The sequence below is a fragment of the Gymnoscopelus braueri genome (genome assembly GCF_963280865.1).
Source record: "Gymnoscopelus braueri genome assembly, chromosome: 7".
In the NCBI taxonomy this organism is placed as follows: domain Eukaryota; kingdom Metazoa; phylum Chordata; class Actinopteri; order Myctophiformes; family Myctophidae; genus Gymnoscopelus; species Gymnoscopelus braueri.
Window position 1 is genome coordinate 37,379,298 of NC_137608.1, and position 16,279 is coordinate 37,395,576.

At 43.2% G+C, this 16,279-nt stretch overlaps 1 protein-coding gene across 17 annotated transcripts in view; it reads left to right on the forward strand.

Annotated features, from left to right (window-relative positions):
* Positions 1 to 5,622: 5,622 nt before the first annotated feature.
* sorbs3 (sorbin and SH3 domain containing 3) overlaps positions 5,623 to 16,279 on the forward strand; it is a 32,069-nt gene continuing 21,412 nt past the window's right edge. For 6 of the 17 annotated variants that reach the window (XM_080433082.1, XM_080433088.1, XM_080433093.1 and 3 more), the window contains exon 1: positions 9,792 to 10,000. The gene's annotated coding sequence lies outside the window, so the exon portion shown is untranslated. Of the gene's footprint in view, positions 5,708 to 9,788; positions 10,001 to 16,279 lie in introns of those variants that run through there. The other 11 variants (XM_080433098.1, XM_080433084.1, XM_080433087.1 and 8 more) reach the window with 6 other exon arrangements.

A 16,279-nucleotide genomic window follows, 5' to 3' on the forward strand; every position in this document is an offset into this window, starting at 1 on the left:
AGTAATTGATTTGATGACTGAAGCAATGTAAGACCCATCTTTAAAAATAACCATTCAATACTTAAAAGTTAATATCTCTGTATGATGGCATGCACTGACCACACCCCCGAACCGTGGGGTCTGGGGTTCCTCCCTTAGAAACGTTTTAGTATTTCCTGTGTTCTGGTGAATTTTGGGAGTTTGATACCAAATCCAGGAGAAAACCAGAAGAAATGACATCCAGGAAAGTGTCAGGAGACGTGGTCAAAAACCAGGAGACCCATGCGGGATCCAGGAGTGTTGGCAGCCCTGTGCTCAGCCCTGCACCAATCAAAGTCAATGGATTGGTTTAAAGATGGGGACTCAGGGGAGTTAAGAATTCAGAATCTCAACCAAAGACACTGGTGTCTACATGACAAGAAAGAGACACTGGTGCCTACATATTGACAAGAAAGAAACAGAAAGTGGTACAGTCAGCTGGGGCATTAAGGCCACTGTGGCCTCAGGGCATGCTATTATTTTGAGGGGTACAAGGTCAAACTGAGGGGCATACTATTGTGTCTCAATATAGTCACACACAAATAGATTCTATACAATTTAAAATAGCACAAACATAGCTCACTACCTCCTCTAGGAGGCAGTGTTGCATCGCTAGTACCAAACTACCCTACTTTTGTCAATTTGTTCACAGTTGTTGTCCTTCAGTAGGTGTAAAGAAAGTAATGCTATTGAGAATTATATTGAAAATGATCATGCATGCATGCATGCAAAATTACTTTACAACGTCACGGCTATCATGGTCGTCAATCGTCATGCTTTCAGTGCCACAGTATAGTCACCCGAGCGAAGCGCTTGCCTGTTCGTGATACATGGCGATTAGAGAAGCTTTCGATTCTACTGTAGTGTATGTAGCCCATTGGTTCTCAAAGTGGGGTCCTTGGGGTGGTTCCAGCCTCCAGGGGGTCTCCAGCAAAAGTGGTTAATGTAGCATCACAATCATTTTAACCACAGTATGCATTTATAAGTTAGATATTCAAAAATAGCAGATATACAAGCTCTGAGTTTGTACATCTGCTATTTTTTAAAATGTTTGAAAAAAAGATATATATTTTGCTTTCTTTTTTAACACAAATCTTCTCTTGGGGTCCCTGGCTCAAAACAATTTCAGATGGGGGTCCGCGGACAAATATATATCAATTTGTATATATCAAGTTTTCATGTATCACATTGGTGCCACGGACACGTGGATTCTTTCACGATGTCCTCAGGTAACTGGCCTGAGAGAGAGAGAGAGAGACAGAGAGAGACAGAGAGAGAGAGAGAGAGAGAGAGACATAGAGAGAGAGAGAGAGACATAGAGAGAGAGAGAGAGAGAGAGAGAGAGAGAGAGCGAGAGGAGAAGGAAGGGTGGGGGGGGGTAACCTTTGGTTGATGATCATACAGAGTCAAGCTGTTAAATATTTATCTTGGATGGCCATGCTAGGAGCAGTATCTGGAGGAATTCGCTGGTGCAAGTCACTGAGGTAAGCTAGGTGGATCACTAAGAACGAACGAAAAGAGAGCAATAATAATGCTGAGAAACATACATTAAATTAGATAAATTTACAGCTCATAATGATATCACAGCAAGGTAAATCTCTATCATTCTGCAAAATGTATTACCACTATGGCGCTTCGGCTTTACTGATATCTAACAAACTGCTGCTGTAAACTTACCCTAAAGTGGCTAATCGGGTTCTGATATTGGAGCTCAGCTCAACATGGAAACCCTGATTCTGCCCCAAGGCTGCTGTGTTTGTGCATGTAAAGACCTACAGTAGGCTACAGTACACACACACACACACACACACACACACACACACACACACACACACACACACACACACACACACCAAAAATAAGACTTGGGTAAATAAATAAATACTTGAAGACAAACACTTTGGCAAATAGAAAAACAACAACAACCAAAGCAATGTCATTTTACAAAGGGCCCTGGCAGCACTCTCCTCTTTGCTGCTGTCAGTTTGCCAGCACTAAACACAATGAAGGTTACAAAGGTAACCACGGTTATGTGACCCGGTTGGATCGCTCCAATGTGGAGGGATATTTTGAGGTAAGGATGAACTGATTCACTACTGTGCGCACCTGTGCGTGCGAGGGGGTGGGGCCTCCTTTATATTGGCCCACCACGCCGGCCATTCCCCTGGTGGAATGAGCCACCACACCAACTGGCTCAGGCCTACCAGCCAGACCACATGCCAACTGGATTGTGTGCACAATCCAATGTGACAGCCTCTACTTAGACAGACTTGACCCCAGGACCCGCTCTGCATAGCACACAAAGAGCTGGTCCATCCTGCGCAGTGACTGTGTGCGACTCACATATTCCTGCAGAGCCCTTAAGGGCAAAGCACACTGGGGGCAGAACCTGGAAGCACTCAGGGCTTACTGAAAGAGCATGCAACTCACCAACCCACTTGGTGGAAGTGGTTGCTAGCAAAAAGGCCACCTTCATAGAAAGGTGCTTGAACGAAGCAGCCTCAATGGGGTTCGAATGAAGGTCTAGTGAGGGCCATCAAAACAATGTCCAGCGTACAGCCTTCCTATCTGGCTGGACGCAGACGTCTGCCCCCCTTCTTGAACCTAGAGACCAAGGGGTGTCTCCCCACTGAACCCTCTGGAAGATGGACATGACCCGGAAAGATGGCTGCCAAGTACACCCTCATAATGGAGGCAGACAAACACTTATCCAGACAAGATTGCAAGAACTGCAATATGGCCTGCACATTGCAAGATTCTGGGTCCAGGCTGCGTGCTGAACACCAAGAACTAAAGATTCGCCAGCACAAGTGATATGCTGCATTAGTAGAGGGACAGCACAAGTGATATGCTGCATTAGTAGAGGGACAGCACAAGTGATATGCTGCTTTAGTAGAGGGAGTCCTGGCTCCCTGCAAAGTAGCTATCACCCCCTCTCGGAGGCCTAGCTCTGACCATTGGCGCCACTCAGAGGCCAAGCCCACAGGTTGAGCCGCCGTGGTTCAGGGTGCCACAGGGTTCCACCGGGCTGCGAGAGCAGGTTGGGCCTTAGGGGTAACTGCCATGGAGTCCCTGCGAAGAGAGACAACAAGAGCAGTTTGAACACGATGGCGTCCTTGTACAGCAGTACGGATATCTTAGCCTCGAAACCAGACACATTTTCCAGTGATATTAGTCTGCCATGCCAGGCTAGGTAGTAGGTCCACCTGGCTCCACTGGCGTATGGTGGATTCTAACGTTGACCGGGCCAGAATCTTAACCCCCCCCCCCCCCCCCCAAAAAAAGGGGAAACCGGTTTTTAATGGCCACTCATTAACAATTCGGCCGAATGCAAATAAGCCCGATTTGAAAACTTTCTGTGGTTGGCTACAACAGAATAGGGTGAGGGGCTACTAATGTTGTTATGTTGATTTTTTCCCCCTGGCAGAGCAGGGTTTTACAGACCGGGCCATGGCCTCGTTGGCCCCAATGACCGTACGCCTCTGCCTGGCTCTCATTGACTACAATGCAACTCGAACTTCTGGCTGCTGTTGGCCTCCCAGTGCAACGAATCTGCCAGCTGGAATTGACAGAGAAAATTACATAGATGACCGTAACTTCTTTTATAAAATACCTTGGTTTAACAGAGGAGGAGCACCAGTACAGTACTAGTGTAGTACTGGCAGTACTGCAGAGGAGAGACAGCTAGGTGACAAACCATCAGGATGAACTCGTTTACCACTAATTTCAATAAACAGACATTTAAAACCATTACTCATCCTATATGTGTTATGTAACAATCCATTCTAGTTATAACATGCAACACTAATGTTGCCAAACAGACACCTCCAAGCCGGTTGAGTAGCATGTATGCGTCTCAGGGGTCTTCAACTGGTGGTCTGTGAACCACTGGTGGTCCGTGAAGGTATTGCATGTGGTCCCTTACCATGCATTCGATAATGTAGGAAAGTTGAGATATATATTTTTTATTTATTTTTCATTGTCTTCGCCAGGCCAAAGGCGTGGCCGAGACCCTGTCTGTCCGTCCGCTTGTGTGTCAGTGTCCGTCCGTCTGTCTGTGAACAGCTAATCTCCGGCACAGTTGGCCCGATCGACGTGTCCACACAAACTCCCTGGATGCCAGAGCAGAAACTCTGCCCCAAATTTTTCAGATTGGCCTGTTATAGCACCACCAGGAGGCCGATTTTTGCTAAACAATTTTTTTTATATTACTCCTACAGATATTGTGCAAACATCACTCAAATCGGTACACAGTATCTCTATAGTCATGTGATCAAGACTGATCTGTCTGATTTTTCATATTCCATCCTGATTGGCTAAGATTGGCTCCCAAAGTTTGCAGGAGTGGTCCGTTTTGAACAAAATGCCTCTAATCATGAACACAGTGCGATTGTCGTGAAACTTTGCACGCATATTCCCATTAGGCCAAGGAAGAAATGCCACCCTAAATCTTTCAAATCAGCCTCATGATGGCGCTATAACAGGCAGATTAAAATGTTTATCTATAATAGTGCCACCAGGAGGCCACAATACCTACCTGACCTGGCGGAGGGAGACCTGTGCTCCGAGGAGCACTTTTGTTATATATTTATTTTTAAAGAAACCTATTATGACCACAGCTGTTGGTATTTGTGTGATATGAGGACAGTGCAGAATTAAAGACTATCATTATTATTGGTCATTTGAAGGGGCTTATGCTTCAATTCCAAAAGTACTTAAAGTTAACTACTACAGAAGAGGATGAGCTCATTAAGATTCACATGTGTCATAAGACGCATGTACTGTATGAAACACAGTCCCTTGTGAAGTTCTGAATGAGTTGTCTGGCAGAATTCCCAGAGCTTTTACCTTTTGCAGCTACATTATGTCTATCCCTGTCCACCGTAGATTGTGCAACTCAAGTAAAAAAAAAAATAGTGTTAACCCATATCCACACCCGACACAAACAGTGGTCCCAGGGTTGATTCTTTGTGAAGATGGTGACCCCTTGTTCACAATCAGTTGGAAACCCCTGCTCTATAGGGCACGGGGTACCCCGTGACAGAGCCCATTAAAGGTGCATAATTTATCTGAACATAACTATTGCCATGATCCAATTGTACTGAGTGCTCTTTGAATGCGATAGGGATGTGTGGCATCAAACAATTATTGTTTTACATAGAGCCAAATAGGTCTATTTATTTAGATGGCTATGGAAATGGCCTCCTTTTTCCCCGCTCATAAAGCGTTAAAGGGCGGTGCCACTAGGCTGTGTCTGCATGGGAATCTCTATTATTTCCAGCTGTGGATGGAAACTATTACTGAGTCCCTTCTCCCTGATGAGCTGCAGAGTAGTGGTGGGTGTTGCAGGACTTGCGTAGTCCATTCAGGAACAGACAGACACACACTCACAAACGGCCAACACAACACACATTGCACACATATCGACATACACATACACGCCTACACATGGGCAGTCAAACACTCAGACCCAAGCTGAGTCACTCGCTGAAGATAAAAGACACCCTGTTGGCCTGAGAAAGCGAGAGAGAATAAGTGAGTGAGAGAGAGAGAGAGAGAGAGAGAGAGAGAGAGAGAGAGAGAGAGAGAGGCAGCGCTGCAGTGGTTCCCTCCCACCCTTCTTCATTCTCATTCTCTTCCTCTGTTCCTCTGCACTGAAGAGCCCTCATTGCTCAGCCTGCACTGCTCTGTAAGTACTGCTACTTTACACACCAAGGCTAGAACCAGGGTTAAAGGTCAATTCAATTTAAAAATCCTTCAAGACAGAATCTGTAGGGGAATATAGAATTTCATCATCAAAGTTATTAGATCAAGAATTGAAACTTGTTGACTTTGGTTGACTTGATAGTGAACTGATCCAATCCTTTACGAGACCAATCGCTTTGTTATCCTCTAGCACTCACTGCCTGATAAGATGATCCGTGAGCCCAAAGGATATGTAGGCGCTCTCTTCTTTTGCCCTTTACTTTGGCCAGAATGTTGTTGTGCAACAGTTGAGTTGTCTAATGTACAGTCTTTTGCTGTCTAATTCAGAATGTGATTATTTTGTTCAGACCTCCATCTCAGAACTTATTTCTCTCATTGCTGTGGTTGTCGCTTTGGTCCATAATGTCTTCTGTAATACCTGCATGCTATACTGGCTGCTACATGAAAGCATTTGTGTGTGTGTGTGTGTGTGTGTGTGTGTGTGTGTGTGTGTGTGTGTGTGTGTTTGTTCATTCAATCATCCATTTATAATGGCAAAACCAAAATACGTAAATAGATGATGTGACAGCCAGCTGTTATCATAACTGGCTTTGAGATAAGGACCATTATCATGCTATATTTGGATATGGCAGTGAGCCTGTTTACCCTGTCACCTCACCCTCTCAAGGGTGCTGTTATGTGCTCTGAGTAAAGAGGCTTCTTAACCCCATTCAATCTGGGAACGTATCTGTGTCATTTTAGAATTTGTAGCTCTAACCATTATTTTATAGCCTGGTAAACCCTCCCTCCGGAAATCTCATTTCTATTTGATTCTCCTGGAATCAAATAGAAATGAGATTTCCGGAGGGAGGGTTTACCAGGCTAATTATTTTATACTTTGGGCTATTCACAAACAGCAGATGCGAGCTTGTAGATCTGCTATTTTAAAAAAAATCTTGAACATTGGTGCAAATCTTTGAATAAATAATATTTTTTTAAACAACATTTTTAACTCAAATTTTTGCTTCGGGGGGGGGGGGGGGGGGGGTCCCTGGAACAGTCGGCGGCCAAATACATATCATTTTGGTTATGAGGGTTTTACCCATCAACATTATGTTGTTCCAGGGACCCCCCTCCCCCTTCCCAGAAGCAAATATTTGAGTTAAAAATGTTGTTTCAAAAAATATTTGTATTCAAAGATTTGTACAAATGTAAATGTTCAAGATTTTTCAGAAATAGCATCTACAAGCTCATAGCGCAGCACTCGGTGCCGCGCTATGAGCTTGTAGATCTGCTATTTTTTTAATAGCCCGGGTCCAGGGATAATTAACACTGTATGACTACTATACCAGGATATTTTGTTTTCATCAGACAGCATATAGTGACCAAGAGAGACCTGGTGGGGATGCTGGGCTGGCTCAGGAGAGAATGTTGTTTACTGGTGAAATAAACCCTGGTGCTTTTGTGTTCTCCTGAAAGGCATTCCATCAGCACTACCTCACCGTGTCTCACGATATGGATGACGCAAAATGACACAGATACAAATGAGGCCTTCATATCTGGAGAGAAGCTATGATTGACAGTAATTTGACAGATTATGAAGTAATATGTGTGGTGTGTGTGTGTGTGTGTGGGGGGGGGGCTTCACAGGTTTATAGTGATATCAAGTGCTGTAGTTTATGATTATGTAACAGAATTATGTAATGTTTTATTCATCTGCTGGAATCTTGGACTGTCTGACAAATGAGGCTTTCATATCTGGAGAGAAGCTATAATGACAGTAATTTGACAGATTATGAAGAAGTGTGTGTGTGTGGGTGGGGGGGTCACAGGTTTATAGTGATCAAGTGATGTAGTTTATGATTATGTAACAGATTTATGTAATGTTTTAGTCATCTGCTGGAATCTTGGACTGTCTGGCTTTTAATGAGCTGCATGGTTGCTCCATAGTAACATGCTGGTACATACCGCTCGCTGTGAGAGGACAATAGCCTGGCCTTTAACCATGAGGACACAATGTGGTGTAGGTCTATGCAGGAATTCATCCTTCTCAATGAACAGAGAGGTGTGAGGACTTACAACTTCCCCCTCCTCTACTAATTATATATTTTAAAGTTGTACAAGTTACATCAATGACAGAGGCAAAGAAAGGAGAGGAATTTGTGTTTATAAATGATATGGTCAAAAACTATTTGGTAACACTGAGCAGTTGTGAGAGAGGTGTTTGGTCCTGAGCCCAAGCCTCAATCACTTCTTGCGTGATTAAGTCATTTAGCTGACAAGATGACAGGGAGGCAGATGTGTTCACAGCGGGGCACGCGTCTAGCACACGGTGAAGTCTGGAGTGTTCATTTAACCTTGAGAGTGTGAACTCCTCTCGCCGTTAAGTTAAAGTGACGCTCTGGGTTTCACTGTGTAGTCCTGCTGGACACAGCCCCTGTTAAAGCCTCAGTTCTCTCCTCAGCTCCTCCTCTCTCAGGTTCAGTCGCTCAACTGTTTGGCAAAAACAAGCATGTGAGCAGTGGTGCATGCTGGGTAAATGGATATGGATAGTTTGCCTGAGTTTCGCTGTACCAAGCCAGACCGCTGAATTATTAAAAAGAGCTGACTCCTTCAATTCCAACCTGGCACTGGCCTGGAGGCATACACTCTCAATCTCTCTTTCTCTCTCTTTCTCTCTCTCTCTCTCTCTCTCTCTGTGTGTCTCACTCTCTCTGTCTGTCTGTCTCTTTCTTTCTTTCTCTCTCTCTCTCTCTCTCTCTCTCTCTCTCTCTCTCTCTCTCTCTTTCTCTCTCTTTCTCTCTCTTTCTCTCTCTATTTCTCAATCTCTCTCTTTCTCACTTCATCTCACCCGTACAGTATGTACACCCACAGCACAGACACACAAGACACACACATGCTCACACACATGCAGACTCAATTAGAGATAAATACACGTGGATAGCTTTTGCAAGCTCATCTCTTGCTCTCTTGCTAGATCATCATTTTATTGCTCTGTAGGATGTTAAAGTTCATCTCAGAGAGTGTCCTGATTGGACAACTGGAATGCTTATAGCAACAACATGTGATTCAGTGTACCTGATGTTGGCTTATAGCAACAACATGTGATTCAGTGTACCTGATGTTGGAGAGACACCAGAACAAGGTCAAAACAAGCCTGTCAGCACGTCAGTTTTTTTTTCTTTTCTCCTTTTTCTGTTTGTCTTCACTGGCAAGGACTGCGGGCAAACTGGAAATCCTAGTTCCCAATTAGTTCAGTGTGGTTTAGAGAGAAAGCTGAGGAATTTAAGAACGTGCTTGTTATTGTTTGTTGCCGGTTGTGTGGTTTGATTACCTTAACCTGTTGTAGTGTCCTATAGGTGTGTATTTCTGATCGGACACATTCCATTATCAGCATTCATCCCAGCCTGTTATTTTCTGCTTTAAATACTTATTCCACTCTTATAATGTGCTGGAGAGAACATACATATGCACAGTAGCACAGACAGTACTTGACTGAAGTGTGCATAATGTGGGGATTAGAACAAACTGGTTTCAGTGGAATCCATGAGGGTGGACTGTGTCAAAGTGTAATGTGTAATGAGTCAGACCAGCACTTCTATAACAAGTGAGCATCTCTTCAACTAGTGTCACAGACCTTGCACATAGAGTGTGTGTGTGTGTGTGTGTGTGTGTGTGTGTGTGTGTGTGTGTGTGTGTGTGTGTGTGTGTGTGTGTGTGTGTGTGTGTGTGTGTGTGTGTGTGTGTGTGTGTGTGTGTGTATTCTGATTCTGATGTGTTACGATGTTGCACAATGTATATATATATATAAAGTATCTGTTTAGGCATAGGAGAGAGTGAGACAGTTGAGAGAGCAGGGGTGGTTTGGGAATGTCTCGGAGGCTGAGTTGATTAACTATTTGCGCTCCCCTTTCGTTAACCCTGCACTGTGAAATATCACCTCATCACAACAATGGGCCCTCCTTACTGAAGGAGGAGCCCAGCGCTGACAGGCCAAGAGGAGGGTTGCCTTTTGAACAGGGTCCAGGGGTTGCTATGGCGATGCCTGTCAACCGGGAAGTCCTTCACAGGCGGAGCGCGCACTGAGGGGGAAATACACAGAGAGAGAGAGAGAGCAAGTCAGAAAGAGAGTGACAGGGAGAAAGTTAAAGAGAGAGAGAGAGATTGTGCGCTAGCTCTAAGAGCGAGAGAGAGAGAGAGAGAGTGAGCGAGCGAGCAGCATAGGACTCCCTTTTGAAATATTATGTTTGCATGCACCACTGAGCAGACAAGTCTTTGTGGTGAGTTCATGTCGTAGGTGAGTACCCTCTTTCCCACGAGACTATGGGATGTTACAGATTACATTTTCTCTCACCAGATAATAATCTTGACATAGCAACTATAATGATCATATGATTGGCTGTTTTTGTTCAAGGGTTGAGTAATTCGCCTGACTCCTCAGGGCTTACATGCTGCATCACAGGATTATTTCTGCAGACTTTACCAGGCATTTGTCATATAGCCTTAAAAACAAACTGAAGATAGCCACGCAGAAGGAAGGCTTGTGAGTGTACCTGAAGAAATCGCCCTCTTTGTGGGCATGCGGAGCGATCTGAAATGGGTTGTTTTGATGTTGAGACAGTCCTGTGGGTGTTGGCTTACTTGGTTAATTCAATTTTGGCTTTTGGGCAAGTGGAGGTGATTGCAGCTCCAAGGCGTAACATTCTGCACAGGAGTACCAGACCAGAGGGAGGGTACTGCTGGCAGTGTTATTTGTTATTGCTGCCCGTTGTGCATGCCTGTGTACTGACAGTTGTTAGGTTGGGTCCGGGGATTTTGGCAGTGATGCAATTCTGTGTTGTGTCAAGCCACTGAAGCCAGTTTCCCATCCTGCCACAGAAACATTGTGCCTCATGGCTAGCCAGGTCGACCCAACCATCACTTAGAGGCTTCTCTTACTGTCAGGATCATTTCCACACCCTGCTCTGATTTCCTTTGTAATATTATTACTGGGGGTCCATCTGGCCCCACACTCTCCAAAGCCTATATTCAAATGAATAACCAAAAGGACAGTTGTGCATGCATGTGATTGTTGTTCCGTATTTAATTATTCCCTCATACAAGTATACATTCAGAGATATTGTTGATTGGATTGTTGTAATATTTCAGTTCATTTCAAAACATCTGCATCTCCTTTTGTTATAAGTAATGTTCCTGACTTTTCTTTCTTTCTGAGAGCTCATATCTCCATAGAGCATGGCTTCTCAAACAACATTTCCATGCCAAGGACCCTCAAATAGCCTCTGTGGTCTCTGGCTGCAGCCCCCCTAATGTGAAGTGGCTCTTAAAAAAGATCTGAAAATAGCTGGTCTACAAGCTCACACATTGCAGCGTGATGCGCTGTGTGTGGGCTTGTACATTTGCAGTTATTTTCACTCTTTTTGAACGTTAATAAAAACGTTCATTATTTTTTTTATGTATTTAAAGTATTGACAATAATGACATGCCGAAAATAGAGACGCCAGGTCGCAAATTAAACTGGCCCAATAATCTAATAATAATATTATTTATTATTATTATAATAATAATAATGGTCAGCATAACTTTGGGGTATTTGTCGCAGTATATTTTCACATTATGTGAAATTTGTCCTCTGCATTTAGCCCCTTCCTATAACTATTAGGAGCAGTGGGCAAGTGCCTGGGGATATGATTCCCCCCTTACACAATCCCTGTGGTGCCCTCTGGCAGCCCCACTTACAGAGAAACTATTTGTATCTTGTATCTTGTATCTTGTTCTTGTATCTTGCTTGATCCTGCTAGAGATGCACATTGCATCTCCATTGACAAGTACGGTAGCACACACTCCAGCCCTGACTCCTCCTGTAGAGTTCTGGTGAAGGAGCACCATACATGGAGGTGGAATACTTCCCTCTTGATAAATGTGTGTATCCTCCAATAACCACATATCATAAACTTGCAGCTGCAGGACCTTGTATGGTCTATGGCCGTGTTTGTTCACATCTGCCAAGTTGCAGAGTGGAAGCAGAGGAGGGAAGGTGCTGGGGTCCGTAATCGACCTTGCAGAACTTCTCACAAGCTCCACATCTCTCACATAACAACATGGTGACTCACCTTAATATGCTTAGTCATTAACACCAACATCATCAAATCTGTGTGTAATTAACTTTTCCCATGCAGCCTCGGACTAGGCAGGATCTTTTTAGTTTTATGATCCTCTTATGCAACCTATCAGGCATGAGTGACGTTGCGTGAGATTGTTTGATAAGAGCAGATCCGTCCAGAGCAAGCACCGAGTTACACGATAACATCCGGGAAGTAAACATTCCATTAGAAGATCATGCAGCGTGTTTAGATTTATTTGGATGGTTATACAGTATTAATGCAAGTGTTTTTCAGGTCAACTATGCTGCAGATGGTGCTAAACCAAACAAAATGACCACCTTGTGCAAACATACAGGCTTTTTGGCCCGTTTTCTGTCATCTATTAGGAAAGAATTTAGTCCGAGAGCAACAAAGTTCCCACCTTCTGTGGTCAATGATTAACTAGTCCCTCTGTTGTTCTCCACATCCCCTGAGATGCAGGAGGTCACCCAAGCTAATGACTAGAATAAATGTCACTGTTTGATTACTTGTTGTATGGCATAATGCAGTTTCAAATAGGTTACGCTATCAAATACCCATTTAGGCATTTTCTTATTAAATTTGCTTACAGTTCCCCATGCAGTTCCACTGCAATGATAATATTTGTTGTTTCTCTTCATTTTCTCTGCCTCCAGTGATAGTTGAAATCCAGTGGCTGATATAATAAGGAAAGCATATTGTTCCTTATTCTTATGGCAGATGAAGGCTGCAACTAACGATTATTTGATCAGTTTGATCAGTCCATTCTTTTTGTCTGTGATTCATTTCGACCATACAAAGATGGTCAAATAAAGTAATGAAGTACAAAATTATCATAACACATTTTCTGAACCCAAACAGACATTTTAAAAAGGTTTAGTATCTTTACCCAGCAGTCAAAAAAAAACTTTTCTTTTTATAATATGGAACGAAGACAAACTTTTACATTTTGGTAAACATGTTCAGAATTTTGAATCGACTAGTCTATTATTTGATTAATCATTTCAGCCCTATTGCAGATTGACACCCTATAAGTAACTGTGCACTGCTGGACATAGCAACTAACTGACCTAAGTGATCAGGGTTCACCATCAAGATCATGACAGTTCTTCACTGGGCTCTATGTGTGGTCGTCTTGACACCCTCTCCCTATGTGAACAATGCAAGAAGCTATGACCTAAGTTGTGACCCCACGTATTATGTGGGGTCACAAGAGGCCATCACAGGGTAGGCTCAGTCACGGAAAAAAACAACCTGGCTCCTTTCTTCAATGGAAGGAGAGGAGCAGATAGGACAGCAAAGGAATAGCAGGTGCAGAGTGGCAGTACAGTTCACAGTTCACTAATTTCTTTACCAGCTGCTATTGTTGCCACACTGTAAGAATTACAACACGCTACTAGTGCACTTTAATAGTCTGTATGTGTAACTAGGCAACTATTGAGCAATAAGATTAAGGAAAAGGGGGAGTATTGGTCTCGCCCTTTCATGACATATGTACATTTGACTAATATTTTGGTATTTGACCTGTGAACATTTGCATGTATGAGTAATTTTTCCCCGAAATACTGTAATTATTTTGTTATGACTACACATTGCTATTCTGGGTCTTGGATTCCTCCCATTGAGTCAGGGTGAACTCAATCCTGACTCAATGGGAAACCCCGAGTTGCTGACTAACTCAGTTTTAGTTCATCAAGTCAACACATAAAAATCCCTGCTTCCTCATTTGCTCCTTCCTGGAGACACAAAATAACAAAACAAAAAACTCTCATGTCATTGTTTTAATTCCCTTATATGCTCTTTGAATGTAGGGTGATCATCAGTTGAGGTGTACAGTATGAAGCTGGTGAGGAATGCCTCTCTTCCATTTCCCGGTTTAGTTTACAGAGCATGACATCTGGTCCAGCTCTTCTGGGGCCTGGAGGATGTTCCCTTTGGGCAGTGATGTTCAAAGGCAGCGATTTCCATACAGAAATACGCAGATGCCTCAATCATCCCCCCATGTCCTCAATTATCCTTTCACTGCCATTGTCCCCGTTTGCCCCGTGTAAGGAAGGCATTGCTGAAATGTTCCACAACATGCACTCCATCTGCAATAAACGGGGGAAACGTGCAGAATGCAGGTGTTCTGTCTAGACTTACAAGAAACATCCCAGTGTGGTGTCGAGTTGAGATCATCTCGAGAGATGAGATCACACAGTCCTTTTATGGCATTATGGTCTCTCTTGCCCCCCATCCCACCCGCACCCCCTTCAGATAGCCTAGTGATGATTATGGGTTTCTCAACTTATAAAGGGTTAGGAATGTGTTGTTATTGAACGTAATTAAGATATATTTTACATATCATCTTTCAACCTGGCGTCCCTATTTTGAGCACATCACTATGCAGGTGAAAATGTTCAAAAATCTCAAATCCCAAATCAAATTCTTTCAAACATTTTCAGTAATAGTGGAAAAAAGCAGATCTACAAGCTCACCATGCGTTGTAATGCCCAATGTTTGTTTTTGAGAACTTACATTTTGTCTACTTTTACACAACAGTGTCATAGTATATACAATACTGTAGGGCATTCATGGAAAAAAAACATTAAAAGACGAATTATGGATAAACAAGGTCTCTGCCCGTCAGGGACGATTTATTTCAGAGAGATTGTACCAAGTCACCCACAAGTCCAGTGTGTGACTTGGAGAGCTGTCCCGCCGAGGCTCAATAAAATCAGATATATGAATAATCAGATAAGTATGTATGGAGCATTCTGAACAAAACCAGGGAGAGTGAGTGTTCTAGAAAGTGATTTTTGGTGAGGGTTACTGGTAGTGTCCTGATTTTGCCTTATTAGGTATGACTGTGTTTGGTGCGCATAGCGGGGGAATGCGTAGGGGCTATTGGCGCTGGAAGATTTCTTTGTTGGAACGAACTCCCCAGACTTGGGAACGAGGGATGTGGAGCCCAAACATGCAGCCACACACAAATAAGAATGTTTTTTTGGCTCAAGCCATTGCCAGGATGTTATACAGCTGCGTAGAAGTCCTGTACATGTAGCTGTTCTGGCAGTTCTAAACTGAAGTAATAACAAATCTGGATGTCAAAATGTGTGCAGAATCTGTGTAAAATAACATTGTAACATGAACATTGTAATTACTTCTTATGAACTATATATTTATTACACAAATGATGTCCCCATCAACAACTTAAGCCCCATATATTTAATCATACAACAAATACCGTAGCTAAAATAGTAGATCTACAGATCTATTCTACAAGCTCGTAGAGGTTGCTATTTTTGCTATGTTTTAAAAAATGAATATTATAATCATATATATATATATATACTGTATATATATATTTGAACGCCAGGGCTGATGTGGTTAAGGTGTGTGTCTCGGGTCAGAACTAACCTGCGTGGTCACTGCATGATGCTGTGTTTATGCAGTGTATCATTGACAATGTGCTGATTTGACTGAGGGCATCCCTCCACAGTTAAATACCATTGTTATACCACTGGCATTACAGTTGGCTATTGCATTTGGATTCTGTATCTCATTAACTATGATATTTGACATATCTTTCGAGCAGCATCATACTTGATGAAATGCAATGCCTTTGGCAAACAGAGGGCAGCTGTCTTGCGCTAAAGTGGGTGCTGCAGGGGCTTGAATGGCAGCAGTGTGTGGGTGGGGGAAAAGGAGCTCTATTGTTTGCCCTTCAGGAGTATTGAATTAATTAGGCCTGTGTGGAAAGACTATGTTGAAGATGCCAATGGATTACACATCAAGTTATCCAGTTGTCACTGAGAAGTGAATGTCAGCGCTATAGAGCCCGACATATGCCAGAAGTCCTAACCCTAACCCTAACCCGATGTTGGTTTGGCTCTAGTCAGCGAGCGCACAGGTATCCTGCCACTGATAGTCACAGAACCACAAGGAGGGGGATGTCAAACTTTAAATACAGTCACATTTACATGTTTGACATGATCAAGCCATTTTGATTTTTATAGTAGCCTATAGTTCATTTGTTTAATATCCCCGCCAGGAGGCCGAAGGTGAGGGATTATGTTTTCACTCCTGTGAGTCTGTCTGTCTGTCTGTCTGTCTGTCTGTCTGTCTGTCTGTCTGTCTGTCTGTCTGTCTGTCTGTCTGTCTGTCTGTCTGTCTGTCTGTCTGTCTTTCCTTCCGTCCCTCCGTCTTTCCGGTACCATTGGACTGATCGGCATGAAACCTTAAAACAAGACTATGAAACTAGACTCAAATATTTGAAATTGGCCTCATGGTGGCGCTATAACAGGGCGCTATATGTTTTGGCCTATAACTCTTGAACCAGAGAGAACAAGAGAGAGCATGGATTAAACTCTTTGCTTAATTGTCTAATGGATTCATTCTACTAAAGCAGAATCCATTTCAGGACAATGAACATTACATTTCAGTAATGTCTTTTATGGTGTAGCCTATCAGTG